Source organism: Neopsephotus bourkii, unplaced genomic scaffold (genome assembly GCF_033783945.1).
Source record: "Neopsephotus bourkii isolate Nb327-2 ecotype Australia unplaced genomic scaffold, CSIRO-AGI_Nbou_v1 NB_234, whole genome shotgun sequence".
NCBI classification, from domain to species: Eukaryota; Metazoa; Chordata; class Aves; order Psittaciformes; family Psittacidae; genus Neopsephotus; species Neopsephotus bourkii.
The window spans coordinates 13,576,113-13,594,201 of NW_026900744.1; positions in this window are offsets into that span (position 1 = coordinate 13,576,113).

An 18,089-nucleotide genomic window follows, 5' to 3' on the forward strand; every position below is an offset into this window, starting at 1 on the left:
GAAAAAAATGAAAGGAAACTCACATGCATTACATATGTGACACAAATTTTAAAATCAGACTAAGTGGGAAATACTCAGTGCAAATCCGCATTTTGTAACCCAAGGATCATTAAGAAGCCGAGTTATGGTTTTAACGTTCAATTTCACTTTCAGAGTAGACATATATCACATCCTGCTTCTTTTAAACTGGCTTTAACCACAGCTGTTTATGACAATATATTCTGCCTTTTACCAATAAGTAAGTAAATATAGAATGAATGATTTTATTTTGTTGTTCTGCAGCAGTGGTATTCACATGAGCTTTTTTTCCCTCCTATTATGTGTATATAATACTATCTGTTTACATCTACCATCATTTTATTATCTGGTGACTTCAGTTTCTGAAAAATGTTGTTAATTGTAGCCTCAGTATTTCATATAATCTGATTTAAGAAAGATTTGGAGCATGGAAGATCACTCAGAAGTGAGTTATTGTGGCCTTGCCACTGCACCATGTAACTTATAGATGGAAATGACCTGTTATGTCATTTCTTTCAGCACCCACCAATGATGGCCTCTCCTCAGTGTATGCATGAATGGTTTGTCCAATCCACTGTTAAATGACTCTAAAGCAATGGGTGTTACGTCTTAAATGCTTGACATACTACTGTGCTATACTGTGATAATAGCATCAGTCCCAGATGCAGCAGTGTGCTGTGCATCTCCTGAGAATTCATTCAGAAATTTGAATAATTACAATCTCTCTTTTTTCTATTTTCTGCTTCCCCTGCCCCATTAATAGAAACCTAATATTAAATTCAAGCCCTGAAGTAGCCAAATTGCATCACAGTCTGTGTTTTGTCAGCAATGGTGCTGGTGCTAATAAGTATTTCTGGTTTGCACTGAAGGCTACGGTAGTTATAGCAACAGCATTAATGACCCTGTAAATGCTTCTGGGCCATTTTGCACACTGCAAGATGACGATATAGAAATATGCATAAGTTACTTTAAGCTAGAAAAAGCAGACCCAAAATATTACACTGATGACATGAATAGAGACCTAGGAAGTTCTAAAGATATTTGGGATGAGAACTAAATGTTCTAATTCCCAACCACTTCTCTAACCACTGAAATGCATTCACAAATCTTTTGGGAGATTTTTAAGCCCTCAAATCAAGACCATCTCTGCAAAGCAAGAGCAATATTGACTTAATGATTTTTTTACTTGTAGACAAGAATAAACATATTTCTTCTAGAGCTTTCATAGATGAATAAAAAATGCATTTTCAAAACAATCTTCATGCAACAAAAAAGCAACACTGAGTTGACTATGAAGTGCAGGAGAGATAGGTCATGAAGTTACTTGAGGCGATGTCCTGATCTCTTTAGGTCTGTTGTGAAAAGTGAAAAGTGTCTGGCTTCTGTAGTGTTTCATAAAGTCCTATAAAAGCTGACAATCAAGTAATTCCTGACTTGTATAGACCCAATAGCTGCCCTCTGTGAAACAAATACTGACTGATACCATTAGTAATAAGGAAGCTGTATTATACACTGAATATGTAATTTATTTTTTAAAGTTTAGCACTGAAAGATTCAGACTTTCAGTTCAACTGACTTGAAGCCCTGACTGAGGGGTTCAGCTCAGCACAAAGAACTAGGGTACTATGAGAAATTCTTTGTCAGCAATCCAGCAACATCTCTCTCCAAGCTATTTTTGTTACTTCCCAGGTAAGTGTCATGTCCATGCTCATGTTCTAGCACTGCCTGGGCTCCTCCACAACCAAGTTCCACCACTGTTCTTATTCAAATCCAGTTTTACCAATATGACTTTTGCAGGGTTATGTTTGTTTTAGTTTCTGCTTTGACCTTTGCAGGAATGAAAAAAAGCAACGCAGTTTCTACTGTGCTGTGAAGAATAAGCACAGAAAGAAACTTTAATGAAGGGCATGGGCTGAAAAGCTGCATTTCCACATTTCCTTTTTCCTGTAAAGGACATGAAGAGTTGAAAATTAAAATTACATGTTTTTAATGAATTTAATTGTTACCATTCTTCAGTAACTTCCTAACAATTTATCACTTCGTCAATATTTATGTTGTTTATTCCTTATTGGAAACCACAATTGGACCTACAATTTAATCATATAATCCAACATGTTTGCTTTGCTTATCTTCAGACTAAAAAACATTTTTGCTTCATGAAGGACTACCAAAGGGAAAAGTTTTATTGTAAATCTCAAGCAGAGGAGCTTGCAGTCTAATTCAGTGGTGCATTTACATGATTCATCCTAGTAGAGGAACTTGGCATGTGGAATACTTCAGAGTTAGTGGAAGAGAAGTATTGTAATACTTAAACATAGCTCTCATTATAAAACCCTCTTCTGTTGTTCCTGTTTAAAAGGAAGGAAACAAAATTGCATTGTTTCAGATATGGATCACTGACAAGAAGAATACAACACTTCTCACTCAGGGTCTGTAGGTCCTGTCAGCCAGAGATCTCAAAACAGTTTTGTTAAGGCACCTGTGATGAAAACTCAAGCTTGCTGCAGGCTTAGGAATCTTTGTAGTTCCAGCAGAACTTCTGCTGTGGAAAATGTTTACATCTGTGCTAAACTAAATTCATTTATCTAGTTTTTGAAAGGTCAAAATAAGAAAGTGAGTCTGCAATGTTCTCAGCTGTATCCATTTCCTGCCTGTCCCATGGGTATTTGGCTGGCATCTCTGATTAGTTCTATTTACATATTACATACATCACTGTCACAATTAATCTACAGGAAGCTGATTTCTTAGTTGAACCACTTGGTGTTTACAACCAGCTCTCCATAAATGTACAGCAATGACATGGGTGCTCATTAGACAATTGCATTTTAATGACCAGCTTCTGGAAGGCACACTTTAAATGTGTTTTTTCAGTGCGGTATTCACAGGAAATGCTGAAGGCAGGAAATGTACTCTAAATCCTTACCAAAATATCTTACTGGAGTTGCTCACTACTGGATTTATTTCTGTCTTACAGAAACCCAGAGGGATTCCTCACATGACCCTCTGCTTATTTTTCAAAGAGAAAGATTTTATCAATCCATTCTAACAGTGCAAGCAACAGCAAGTATTTGGCTGAGCACTCTCTGGGCCTTCTGTGAAAGATGTGAGAGACAGAATGGAAAGACTATTGCTTAATGATGCAAGAGGGCTGTGACTCCTGGCACACTAAATATGAGTCAGAAAATCAAACTCCCTACAGCAGACAAGGCGATAAAATCTGGTTTACATCAGAACTGAGTCTGCCATCACCAAACTCTTGTGTAGTTTAAGCAGAGCCCTCATGTTGGGTGTCAAGCATGTCCTCACTCTGCTTTTCCAGTCAATGATTCAGGAATATCACAGGGATGCTGCAGCACAGGTTGAACTACAAGGGCAGGCACTGTCAAACCTTCATAATGCAGAAGCCATAAGGAGTGCTTCATATTTAGAGGCAGCTCTGTAGGGAAAAAGGCTACCCCAGTGCTGGGGGAGCACTCAAAACAGGTTTTGAAGGTCACATCCAGGTAGTTAGGGTTAGATAAGGCAGGCTTTAAAAGCTCAGGTTCTACTGTAAAGCCACCTTTGATGGCTGCAGTGTTGCATCATGTGCTCCCTCAGTTGCACTGACATGAACACACCTAATCCTGCCTACTTAAAGCATAGCTAAGATTATTGCAATAATACTTTCTTCAGCTTATATACTATGTTTTATTCTTCCTGATAGTGCATTGTTCTGATGTTGTGATTTAATTGACATAAATAGTTCTAGGGTTTACAAAGCAGTATGGTGCATTGCTCATCAGAGCAGTAAAAAACTTGGTACTGAGACCTGAAAAATTAACCTCAGTCCTCATTAAATATATAAATACATATGCATAAGAATATATAAATGCATCTTCAAAGTCTGTTAAAAGACAGCATCTGAAGATTTTAAAGCTCCTACTTTGATTTTTCTCTTCAGTAATTACCAAAGAAGTTCACCAATAAAATGAGAAATAACTTATTAATAAAGCCAGCTCAAATCTGAATGAGGACAAAATGTTCAGAATGACTGAGAAATTTTCCAGGAAGGTTAAACTCTTTTTTGAGGCTCAAGAAAAGCTGTACTCTAAAGTGTAAGTTGGGACAGTTTTATTTCCTAGATGATGGAAGTTTTGCAGGAGTACTTTTCTTTTGTTCCTCCCAGTCTGTTACAAATCTTCTCTTGTGAGGAAGGTGGCTGCAAGGCAGGGACACTCATTGTCAGTGTTCAAGAGCCAGGCATAGTCTTGTCTTCTTAGGTAATACCAGAATTTCCAACAAGTCTTCAGTTATCAAGCATCAGGGCAACACTGTCTTCCCCCAGATTTTGGGGAAGATCCCTCGAGGAAAGCTTCCCGATTACCTAACACAGTAATATGCTGAGGGCTTCACAAAAGCTTGAGGTGTAACAGAGATAAAACTCCGTTCTAGTAAGGTACTTATACATATGCTCACTTTCAGTCATGCAAGAAATCTCATCTGATGAACTTGCTATGCTGGATTGGAGACTGTGTGATGTGGCTAAGATCTGAAACACTCTGGGACACAGCAAATGTGAGCAGCAACTTAAGAAAGTATTAAACTCACTCTTCATTCTGGACTCCAGGCAACAGCATGGATTTTATGGATTCCTCACTGTCACCCCTGCCATCATGTTTTTGACAAAAGACCTTGCCATTTGGGCACTATCCATTCCTCAATTTTTTCCAGCTTTTAGCCCGAGTCACAGCGTGCTTCGTTATTGCAGTTTTGATTTGACACAGTCCTCAGCTTTTGCAAACCTTGACCTTGGCAATCTCTGGTTTTCACACCAGCATCTAAACCAGATTCTCATCAGGTCCAATCTGCTGCTCCTGTCTTTCTTGTCCACACTTTTTTGTTTCTGATGGAATAACTGGAATCACAAATTTAAGTTTTGCAAAGATTGCCAAAAATACTTCCTCAATACGGAGGAAATGTGAGATTTGCGCTTTTGGTATGCACACCAGGAAGCAAGCTATGCTATTCTCTCTGTTGAGTAAAATCAGGTGATCGCTTATCAGGTTACACTGTCAATTTGATAAATACAAAACTTGCAGTAATTTTGATATTGCTATGGTCACCGAATCTAACACACATTTTGCATCTGTTGCCAAACAGCCTAGATTTGAGGGTAAGAAATGTTGGTCTGAAACATGTCCTTGCGGCATGTATGAAATAATTTCCATTCCAATTCGCAGTGATCACAAGTCACTTCCTATGGAAGGTCTCCAGACTGCTTTGCTTGATTCACAAGTGCCTTCTAAACTCTAACTTTAGAGATTGTCACTGAGGGTAAGAAAAAGGGGGGTTGTTCTGTTGGGGGTTTTGCCCAGAATGGTCTCCAAGTTTAAAATCTTTGCTTTGTGATGACCAAATTACACCCCAATCCTGGCAGTGTTGGTATTTCTTCCCCAAAGGATGCAAGGTGGGAATAGCCGTATGGACATTCAGGTCTTCAGCGCCAAAATAAAGCAACCCAGGTTGACCGTCCAATGGCCACAGCTGTCCCAGTGCTCCCTCTGTTGGAAAAGGTCTGACATGTCCTTTCTCTTCTCTTTCAGAAAGAGGGACATGAACGGCCCTGCTCGGAAATCAGTGTCGCAGGTGTTTCTCCAGTCAAATCCAGAAGAGTTGTGAGACCTGTGCGCATCCCTCTGCTGCTGGCTTCTTCCTTCCTCCCACCTAACGCTGGGGTTTGTCTGGCACGGCCTGGCTGAGGGGGCTTGGTTTGGTTCAGTTTGTTGTCGGACTGTACAGAGCAATACATTTTTGGAAGACTAAAAAAAACAAAGAATCGGCAAAACAGTCTTATTTTTTGCAAGTATTTTGCCTAGGAGGGGCTTCGGTGTCAAGTTATCTGCTCCATGCCCCGGACTCAACACAGCGGCCCGGCGGCTCCGCCACACTTGTGGCCGCCGGGCCTACACCTCCCGGCACCCCTCTGGGCAGCCCTGGCCGGCCGGGGCCGCTGCACCGCCTCCCGTCGATGTGACCGGACACCCGGCAGGTTCACGCGCGTTCGTCTTCCGGAGGGGCCAGCGGCGGGGCGGGGGCTGCGGGGACGCTGCCTCGGGGGTGGCGATGCCACGGAGCGCACTGGGGTTATGCTCTGGAGATATGCACTGTTCTGTCCACAGGGTTTTCCACAGCGAATGGGTGGTGGAAGCCCTGATCCATCAGGTGTTGCTGCTTAAACAGTTGCCCTGGGTTGGGCTAGCTGTGGCCATGGGCATGTGAACTGGGCTTCCTGACTGCTCATCCTGATTACGCTGTTTAGTTACCTCCTTTACCTTGTAACACTCTGTTTCTTTTCTGAAGGTGATTTAGGCACATTCTGTCCTGGTCAGGTTTTCCCGAGATTTTGAGCTGGATCTGTGAGCAGAGCTAGACCTGCAGCTAGCAGAAGGATGAGCTAGTGAGGGTTGAATACTGCCAAGTCTCCGTATGGCCAAGGCAGGTACAGCCCGTATGTTCATGATACTCCACTAGCAGAGCCCTGCTGAGCCTCCTGGTGGGACAGTGGAATGGGCTACGTGAGTGCACAGACTCTTGCCTGGCTTCAGGTTTGAGCTTACAGCCCATGTTCCCTGGTGACCTACCTTGTGAGCTATGTGAGCTTGTGTGCAAGCCAGGTCTCTCGTGTACCTTCACCTTTGCTATGTGGTTCACATGGAATCATCTCAGATGCATGCCACCATGTGAACTTACCTGTCAGCTGCCTGGGGGCCAAAAGGCTTGCCCCTCTTGACTCTGTCCATGCTGAGAATGACCAGGATGCTCTTACCACCTGCCCAACCTACACACTGTCATTCCTGATGGGTATCTGGTATCTAGAGCTGTGCCATCATGCACTGGTTTTGTGGTCACCCTCTTCTAGAGACAGCCCCATCAATAAGAAATCCCTGTTTGTGTTGAGGGCACACACCCTGGTTGGTTGGTTGGCTGGTTGTTGTTTTCTGGTACTTTCGAGGCAGGGCTGTGCAGACGTGGCAAAAGACACAACTGCTCTCTTGATGTTTGCACCTGGTGTCGTTATCTAAGTAACCGAGTCCACGCAGGAGCCTGCATAATCTCAGTTGCAAAACAAACCCCACAACAAACAGGTGGACTGTGAGCTGGAGACCTTTTCTGGCTTCTGAAGAACCATTTGTGACTGCCTTGTCTCTGCACTTGCTATGCTGTATTCATTTAGCTGGAGTGAGTGTGATGGTTATCTGAGCAGAGCTGGAAACAGGGAACCCCAGTAAGCCCTTGGGGCAGAGCCAAAGCAGACACTTCAAAGTAAAACCCCAGCCTTGAGCCTGTGACACATGAGGGAAAGCCTCTTGTGCACAGTGAGCCTCTTTGAAGTCTCACACAGGCTCCTGCAAAACGTGCTTCTTTTCAGGTGACTTCTTTATCTGCACATTCTGCTTGTCATCACTTGTGGGCAGCTAAGCTTATGTTAGGTTTTGCTCTAGCTATGCATGCTTCATTTAGTTGTTCATATTTCAGCTGTAAAATGGTACAAAACTCAGTACAAGCAAGGAAAAACTCACAGCTTTGGGGTTGGCTGTCCAGGCTGTGCCAGGGAAGCTACAGTTTGTTAATCACCATCTTCTTGAATGGGAAAAGATGCTCTCCCTTTGTTTGAATACAGCCTGTTTCAGCAGACCAGGTGGTGCACCCTAAGATCACAATTGCTAGAAGTGAGACTATCCTATGGTATTGCTTGATGCAGTCTGGTCTAAGCAGGACTCAAACTTTTGGACAGAAGCTGCTGGCAAATTATGTTAGTCACATGAAAAAAAAACTGGTTGTCCAGTGACAGATGTTCAGCACAGTGTTTAACTGCAGCTGAATGCTACAGCGATAACAGGGGGCTGAGTAAGTCCGGGCAAAGTTAGTTTCTTGAAGAGGATGAAAAATTCTTGTCCCCAGTAGGAGTGACTTAGTGCCTTTGTATGGAGCCTGTGCAGGCACATGTGGGCATACAAATGAGCACCAGAGCTCCCCAGATGGAGGGACGCAGTGTCCAAGAGAGAAAACCAAGGTGTGTATGGAGCAGTGAGCCTGCAAATCACAAGTATATGGTGAAAACCAGCGTGAACAATAGCAATGCTCAGGCATGTCTATCTGCCCCGCAACAGGCACCCAGCTGACTGTTAGCTCCTTGTTGTCCTTCAGGCAGTAGTGGTAATCCCTATGCCATGCCTTCTGCTTCCTTAGGAGACATTGGAATTTTTCTCCTGAAATTTTTCACGTCCTGCATTAGCAGCTGTGAGCTTTGGGAATAGAAGTGTGGGCGATGGATGCACAGCTCCTGTCCCTGGCCTCACTGATCAACACTGTGAAAAAGTATAAGGTGAAGCAGTCCAGTGTCTCGCAAAGCCCTGGGTAGGCTAAGTAGCAAGAGTGGTGGCACAGCTAGTTGGACAAAGCTGGGTGTGGGGCTGGTACAGCTGTTTCGTTAGTATGTGCAAGACGGAAGCCTTCTTGGTCCAAGTCAAACCTGTTCCAGGCCCTACCTGACATGCCTGGTTGAGATTTCTTTCTGGTGGGACCCCATGTTACGTGATCCATAAAAAGAATACAAGACATCAAAGTTGTCCTTGCTTTGCGTTGTATATTGGACCAGATGGGCCCTGACTCCCTTCCAGCCTCAGTTACTCTGTGATTCTGAACTCACTAAGGAGCTCAGGAGTTTCCCACAACACAAACGAGCCAGCAAATTGTCCCCATTGAACCAGAAAATTGTAGGGCAATGAACAGTACAAGCACCTTTGCTGATTTTTGGCTCAATCCATCATAGTAACTGGGTGAGTTGTACCTTGGATGCCTCACCAGTTTGCTGCTGCTGCCGTGTGTGAGTAATCGCGAGAGACGGGTGTTCAGGGAGCAGATGTTGAGCCGAAGTCACGCAGGGTCGTTTAGCTACGATTAAAGCAGAATCGAAATACAAAGCATTCGCCATAGCAGATGTTTTGCTGCTGGCAGGGCTGTGCTGTGCACACCAGCAGTGGGCAGTCGAAGCCCATTCTAGAGTCCAACCAGAGTCTAACCTGCACCGAGGGTGCGGCGGAAGGCAGTTTTGTTCTCTGTTAGGAACTAGATTTCTTCTCGGTCTTAGCACTGCCCTGGAAACTAGCACTTGAATGGAGTCTGCAGATCAGAGAGGAGCTGGGAAGATGGTTCAATATAACAAAGAGAATAAAGCAGCTTTGATTTATTTTCTGAGATAGATGAGATTATTTTTTCTCTGCATGTCACAGTCCTGGGCTCTTGTATTTTTCATGCTTTATTACAAGTGTTTGTAATTATATGAGTGGCTTCAGAGGGCAATTAAGCCTTCATTTGGAGTCAGCTCTGGATGCTGGAAGCCCTCCATTAGTCTGGGCTTCTGCCAAGGAAAAACACTGCATTGTCTTTAACAACTGCATCAGCTTCTATCTGCTTAATGTTGATTTTCCTGTTAAGTTCAACTAATACTTTTCTAATTGTGTGAGCTGGGCCTGAAGCCAGGCTGGGTGACTTTTGATGGCTGCTTCCTAGGTTGAATCAGAGATGAGCAAAACCCTCACAAACACTTCACTGTGTTCATGTTCAGTTGCATCTAAACAGCAGCTGTTCTCCCCAAAACTGACTCAGGCTTTTACCTGTGCCCCTGTGTTGCTTCCCAAAGCAAACCCCACACAGTAGGAGATGTGGATACTCACTGGAGCACTAGGGGCCTGGCACTGATTGCAGCTTATCCCATGAGGTACCAAAGAAGATGCCATGGAAATCAAAGGCCAGCCTACATCTCTGCTTGCGGATGAGCCACAGACTGGGACTTATTCTGTGGCTTCTTTGAGGCAGCTGATAGCATAGAAACTGCCCAGGAGTGAATATTTACATTAGTCAAATTTTAATGCTTTATTACATCCCAGCACTGACAAATGGAAAAGACATTCACCTTGATTCTCAGAAGCTTGTGTTTGGAGCTGATTTGCTTAAGTCTCTCGCAAACCTGGCTCTGGGCATGACTGCAGCCAGTCACTTCATAGGGAGCCTGGCCCATCGCTGTGTGACAGCATATGGTGCTGAACAGGGGCCCCGGGGACAGCAGGCCACCAGAACTCACTGGTGGCCACAGAACCACCTGTGGTCATTGCACATGCTTCAACTGAGATCACCAGCTCTCATCCTCCAGGCCTGTTAGAACATTTGTTTTTCAAGGGTTTATTTCTTTACTGAGACAGGATTGAGAAAATTAGAAAGATTGCTGAAAATTTTGGTGTTTAAGGCAGAAAATAAGGTCTCATAGCAAAAGTCATCATTACTTTATTGAGCATAAAAAAACATATTTTTAAATGGTCATTTGACATGTTCAAAACCTAATTAATCTTGGAATTTCTGGCAGCAAAACATGCCTTCTGCTTAAGATGTTTGGTACACAGAGAGGAAAGCTTAGATTGCTTGAAATGAACTGTAACACAGCACTAGACATCCAAACAAGTCATTATTGTAGATGGTTTCCTGGTAGCATAAAGCAGCAAGAGGGAGCCATGGCTGTTTCAGAGCAAATTTGAAAACACTAATTGACTTTCACTCACTGGGAAAGAGGATGTAGCATGACAAATGGCTTTGTGGTTTCAATCATTAGAGACTGACAAGACAGTTGCTGCCTGATGGGACTCTACTGGGCAGAAATGGCTGTGTTAAGATTGCTGTGAGCAATTTGGAAGATGTGCTCATAAAGCACAGGAGGAGTCAGCAGGACCCCAGCTGAACACCACATGGCCGGGCAGAAAGCAAGAGGGATGAGGCTGGAAAGGGTCAGAGAAGAACTGAGCAGCACTTGATGTTGCCTTTGTCTCTGGGATGCGGTGTGCAGCTCTTCTTGGGGAGGTCAAAGATGACTCTGCCCATCTGAGGAGCAGGCTCAGAGGGCAGACATGGTGTCAGAGTCCCAAGGGCACTTATAGGCCTTAGCCACCCTGACCATACTCACCTGGTACGACACCCCTGCTCATGGACCAGGAGCTCTATTTAAACTCAGGCCTGGGGCTCTAGCTCTTTCCTGAACTATGTTGTAGGTAGGTCTATCCCCAATCCTATTCCCAGCTGCTCATTACAAGGCTGCCTACGTGTCCCCCTGCCCTGCTTGATCTAGGGCTGTGGATGGACCATTTATTTGTCCTCATGCAGCCTGCCCTGCCCTGCTTGGGTGCTTTGGGATGATGCCTCTCAGTGAGGGCATAGCCTATGCTGGGGTCATCCTCAGCTTCTGGCTTGTCCCCCTTTATAGAGCATCTCTAATCCTACTGCTTCCTAACACAAGCATGTTTTGAAGTGGGTCCTTCTGAGAAGGTGGGTGACTGGAAGTCCGATGGGCTGCAGAGGGGTCACTGGATGAGCCCTAGGAGGAAGAAGCCAATCTTCTTTCTTGTGGCCTGTCTCCTGCAGGAGAAATGTGTTCTGGCTATAGCAATTGAACATGTTTATTTGTTGAAATAATAAGGTTATGCGTCCAATGCTCCCTATTTTGTATCCTACGCATCAGGGTTTGGTTTAGCTGCTGGAAGAAGTGAGCTCAGAAATAACCCAAGGGTCAGCTTTCTAACATTAGACTGGAATTGTCTTTATTTACTTTTACAAACTTGGCCAAGGCTCAAGGCACTCTAATGTTATGTATTCTTCAGTAAACACAATTAACTGGAAACTCGGAAACACTGATATCATCTTTTCTCTCGGGACTGGTCACTGTGAGCTGCTTTCTCCAGCCAGAAAATCAACCTCCTTTTCCCTAGGGTTGCAGAGTAGGTGGAAATCCATTTGGCTACAATAACAAAAGAGAGAGAACCAAAAAGTTTATGAGTTTGATGATGCAGACTGGCTTGGCTTTACTGCAGTGGTCAAGGGGAAGCAAATCTTGGTAAGAATGGGAAAGTCTGGACTGTGAAAGGCAACTGCACTTAAAGTGTTGAAGTCAGGTTGTATGGAACCAGTGGATCCTTGCTGTTGAGCAGCAGTTTCCTGTTTGTCTCTGAGGCGCCTAGGTGGGATTGTTAGGACCTGTTTTACCACATCCTCAATAAGCTCTTACCAAGGAAATGCAGAAAGGCCATTTAGAGCCTCTCCAAGGAAGAGGCAAATAAACTACATTTGTAGTAGGAGCTTTTCTAAGTGGTGTTTTAAGCCCTTCCCCAGGTGATATAGTCTAATACTTCATGATCTCACAGCTGGAAAAAATCTTGTCTGCTTGTCTAATCTAATCTTTACTTGCTGTAATTCAGGACAAACATTTCTTGTCCTTAACTAGCATGGGCACACTGAACAGTTTATCATCATCTTCTCTGTAACTGCAGCCTTTTATGGATATGATATTTAGGTACTTCAAGTATCATTACCCTAAGTCCCTTTGGTCTACTCGCTTCTAGATTCAACAAACTCTCATTCTTCCATCTGGCCTTATAGGTCTGTGATCTGGACTACCTCCAGTTGGTCTACAGCCTTCTTGAAGAGCAATACCCATCTTCCAGCCTCTTACTGAATGTGAATGAGGCAGAGCATATTGATTATCCCATATATTCATGTATAAGACATTTATAACAGAAATATTAAGGTTGAAGTGAAGTCTGAATTGAAATGTGTGTGTAAACAATGGGAGAAAAACAATCGAATCAGGGTTAAAAGAATGACCAGCACTGCTCCCAGAACTGGGTTCCTAGGATGCCATTCCTGGTTGTAAAACTGAAGAATATGTTTATGGCATGACCAAAAGGCCTGCGCTCTGGTAGGGTCACAGCACAAACAAGTCATCAGCAACAGACCTCGCATCCTGCCTGGACATTGAGGTTGAGCAATTCACATACCACTGCTTTCCCTGACAGCCCAGGAGGAAAACAAACATGTCCAGACAAGGAGAAGCAGATCATTCTCAAAATTGAAAAGTTTAGCCCATGCTGTTAGTAGCAGGAAGGCCACTATGTACAGCTTCAAGCTGGCATACCTGGCTTTCTGCACTTTCTACATCTTGCCCTTCCATTCCTCCAGCAACAGTAGGCTGTCTCAGCTTCTCCTGTTCTCCTGTCTGTACTTCCAGGTTATTTGTTCTTTGGTCTCCATTCCCCCTCCCCTGCAGTCTGTCATCTTTCTTGTTGGTCTTGCAAACCTTTCATTGTGCTGCTGTATCCCAGCTGCCCCTGGTTTTCTCCCCAGCTGTCATAAGGTCACAGCTACCTGCTGTCTTGTGCTTTTGGCTTGAATAGTCCTAGTCTTGCTTCTTAGTGCATGGCAGTCTCAGGCTGGTGGCTTCTGCCTAGCCATGTAGTTGATTGAAAGCTGCTGTATCTCATCCATTGCACTGACCTTCAGCAGACTGTGTGTGTATAGCACACTCTGCTCTCCGTCTCTTTATTTTCCGTGTAGGATGGCTCACATTATAATTCTCCATGCTTTTTCTTATTACCAAGTCTTGTACATACACTGCTTCTGAGCCCTCTACATGCTATGTTCAGTACTGCTCTTCCATGGCTGAATATTTGGAGGTTCTGGACTGATTAAGAAGACGAAGGATGTCTCTACTGAAGCCCCTCAGAGGTCTGATCTGATGTACTTTCAGCTAAACAAAATATCTTCTTCGCTGAATTGTAAACTCTGGGTAACTGGGCCAGCTAGTTCATCAGCAGAGGTTGGTTAAGGTAGACATGTTTCTGCACCAGTACCAAAATAGGTTTCCTGAAAATACATTAGCAGCTTCAGAGCAGAGAATAGGGATGAATAAAAAATGGATGAACTCTTGGCTAGAAATCCCTTTCCTGTCCCTGTATAATAACACCTGATCCTGTACCATGGTTCAGTTTGGGGTTCAGGGTCTGTTACTGTTTTGTTGTGAAACCAAGCAGATACTATTAGATTGAAGGATTTGCTATAAGGCTCTGTTGACCTCAGGCTGGGTGTAGTATATCTTCCCCCTGCTCTCTCATGAGCAACATCAGGCAACATAGGAAATTGAAGAGGAAAAAAATTCATAATCCTTCCACTCTTAGAGGTATCCTCATTCCCCTTCCAGCCTCTGCAGCACATTACCTTGTGTGACTCATACAGAACAGAGACAAGCAGGATTTTTGAGCTAATTTCTTTAAAATTTGAGCACACTTTGGTCTCTGCTGTTGGCAGGGTCCAATCTGCCTCCCCTAATGGACTGATGGATTTTGGAACAAATGGGTATATATTAGAGAATTTTAAAAGCAATAAAACAGCACAACAGGATTCAGCCTCTGTTGTCCAGGAGCCGTAGTAAAGGTAATCCACAGCTGGGTGCCGGAAAATAGAGAAAAACAGAAACAAAACTCTCCCCTATTAACACTAGATTTCACATAGTGCCGTAGCTTTGTTAAGCTCAACGCTATCATGCTAATGTACCTTGTCTGTGAGAGTACATGATGTGGTTGTCATCTGTCAACAGTGCCTGTTTCCTCTTCATGGTGTGAAGTCCTTTTGACGGACCAGCCTCGGGGATGTCAAAGTTTAGCATCTGAAGTTTAGCATCCTCAGGCACCAGGCTGAAGGTGCTAAACTTGAATATGCTGATCCTAGGTCAGTGAGTTCTTGAGTGGGAGCAGTCTGAGCTTTCATGAGAAATACTGGAGCCATGCCGGGTTGTAGCACTGCTTGAGCAGGTGATGCCCTTCGTCCCAGTCTTTTCTCCATAATTTTTCTTTTATTTTTGTGATTGGGGTGCAACTGGCAAGACAGCTCATCCCTGTGCCTCCTGGCTTACTTCCTTCACTTCTCATTGATCAGAGGCTACTTCAAGAGTTGCTCATTAACCCTCAAATTAAAAAATCCTGTTGGAACACAATTTTTGCTTGATACAGAAAGCATCGCAGTCCTCACTTGGAAGCTGCATCAGAAAAGCTCTGCCGGCAGGTGAAAGCATGACCAGAATGGTGCCTTTAGATTACTGTAGCACAGAGTCCCTCAGCATAACAAGGATGTGAGCACCAGTGATTAGCAGAGAAACCGAGCTTGAGGGCTTGTTTTGATTTTTGCTTCAGCCTTCCAATCTAGTATAGTTAATGCGCACCAGGGAGCAGAGCAAGAAGACACTTTGTTCTTGTATCTTGCGAAGTCAATCAGTTGCATAATATGAATCACAGAGGCAGCAGGAACGTGATGAAGTGCAGAGAAGGGACACATCAAATGCTTTATTGTGGCTATGGGGAAGCCAGGCTTCTCTCTACCCAACTTCTCTTTCCCAAACTGCCTTTGAGCCTGTTTTGTTTCAGCTGCCTGTCACTCAGATTGCAAGGTAGCTTCCCTCAAGCCCTCGTCTATTACAATAAGCACCCCCAAAAGCCTCCAGAACAATTCAGAGAGTTTAAATGAGCCACTTCCTCTGCATTAGCCTCACAGCAGGACAGGGATTGCTCAAGTCTGTGCAGCCTGAGCAGTGTGACTAGAGCATGTTTGAGAGACAGGTGAGAGACAGCAGCAGGGCAGGTTGTCACCCTGCCCCTTTGATTCAAATGGCTGATCTCTGAGAGGGAAATAGCTTTTGTTCTTGACAAAAGGCTTACAATCAGAGCTCCTTCAGCTTCCGGGAGGTGTCTAGGCAGCTAGTCTGGTGTGGTGCAAGTAGATTTCTTCTTGTGCCGCCCCCCCCCGCCCCCATGCTTCTGAAGCTGGGCCAGTGGGCAGCGCGCAGTACCTGTCACACCATCCAGAGATGACCAGCGACCCGGGTATCATGGTAGCCTGAACTATTGGCTGTTTCCCCTCCTGAGCCTTCTGTTTTTCTTTCATCAATGAGTGATTAGAAGTTTTACAAACCCATAGTGCTTATTCAAAGGTTGAGCTGCAGGTGTACTCGGCCACATCACAAGGGGCAGACTCCGCACAGGGCAGAAATTGCAGCACCATAACTGAGGGTGAGACTGAAAAAAGCCCTATGTGGTCTGGGCAGCATCTGTCTCTGACAAGGAAGAAATGTTTCACTGAAGCTTGATGCTGAATTAGAAAGTAACAGATGCCCAGTCTGTTCTCTCCCAATGCAAGTTTTGGTGTGGTGGTCTACCAGATGCTTTCCACCTCTACTGGCAGCTAAGCCCTTCATATGGTAGTTGAAGGAAGCAAAGTTACACAGTGGATAGCAATGAGGTATGTTGAAAGAAGAGGGGGCAAAAGGAAATCACTCCAATATGAAGGCTTCCAGGCATCTACCACTGTCTTGAGCAATTTTCTTCTTTGCCTAGCAGCAAGAGCATTTGCTGTTGAAAACATATTTGAAAGCTGTGGGAGGATATAATGACTGTGAGGGGCTTCTGGGCTTTCTCTATCCACTTTGTAAATTCATCTCTTATCCTTGTTATATCAGCACTATTTTTAGCTGCTTTTACTCAGAACAGAAGTGATTCTCCATTAGGAATCTCAAGTACAAGATAGCAGTAAAGACAGGGATGTTGCCAGGCAGAAGGGTCATGCTGAAGGGCTGATTCGAGCACTGAAAAGGTAGCAGAAAGAAATTTGTGCTGCCAGTAGCTATTGTAAATGTGTTAATGTAAGGCTGGGGGAGGACTACTGGAACACTTACACATTTACCTTCACTCTCTGAAGAGTAAACCTGCCTCAGTGCTTTTACACTGTGTTCTTGGGATTATGCAGTAAATTATTCTGCGTGCGTTTTGTCCTGTTCATGGAGTACGCTTTTGCTATTTATCGGTATTTAAGGAAAGGGATTGTTCTAAAGATGGCAAGCTTGTGAGCGAGAGAAATCTGTGTAGAGGAGTCAGGATAAAGCATGTATTTCCTTATTAGATTGAAAAATGCCACAGATTCATGATTTTTGTTTGCCATCTTCATGCTGAACTCATTGTTTTAATATAAGAAAATACAGAAATTCTAAAATTGATCTGCTGTAGAATAAACCATTTCCAGGGTGAGTATCCATTTACAAAATTTTCTCATATATCTTTGTTTTTCTGCAGTGATAGATACACTGCATTTGCATGCTTGAATTCAACAGGTTTGGAAATGACAGTAAGGACAGCACTGGGACATTGTCTATTTCCAGAACTGTAATTTCTACAGAAAAAATATCTTCTATTGACAACTAGAAAGGTATTTTTCCCAACTTTTCACTCCAAAATCAGTTTAGAGTGTGCCTGCACAGCTTCCCTAGAGGTCCTACCTCACAGTCCCAAGGCACTGGGGCACTGGTTTCAGCTCTCAGTGACCTCCCTTGCAGGGCAGCAAGGCCACTCAGCACATGCACAAGCTCCCTCCAGAGACAGCTGAGTGTCCCTGTAGACCCTTGGTTGCTGAATAGTGTTCCCGATGATTGCCTTGTCCAGATGCCATGGGTCATATACTCCTCCCTCCCATGGCTCATCTCTGGGGCCTCTCCTCACATAGCTTCTGCCTCCTCTGTACATGACTGAGCACTCTTCCTTTCCATCTGTCATGACCCAGCCTTTCCTATTCCTGTCCACCATAGATTCATCCTCCACAGGCACCCCAAGGCATTGGTGGACATGGGGCAAGAGAGGAATACAGGTGGGGTCTGCAGGAAGCAAAGAGGTAGGATGTGTCTCACAGAGCAGAGGTGAATATAGAGTGCAGCATGGTCATGGCATGAATCTACCTTGCTGTACTAGCAATGCCCACGGGGGATTTGCTAGCTGACAGAATATTGGGCATGTTTATTTGGGGCATCGAGTGCTCTGTGTAACAAACCAGAGTGTGCGCCTGGCAACCTTTTCCAGGTGCGGCAAGCCCATGAAATCAGGCTGAGTGGCAATCTCATGTGGGGGATTTGTGGGTGAAGCTTAGCAGGACTAACCGGGATTGCAGCAAGGTTTCACAAAATGGGGAAACACAGTTTGTCAGTACTAGGCGCACCAGAGGCCTGAAATTTCCTATGGTGTACAAGTAAGATAAATAGTCTGTATTTATGGAATATAAAGCACTTTGTACATGATGGCAGTCAGTTTATACCATGATAATGCTGAACAATACAAATCCTTTCAGAGGCATGCTTGGGTTTAGAGGTAGCTTGTCTCTCCACTGATCAGAAACAGTATCCT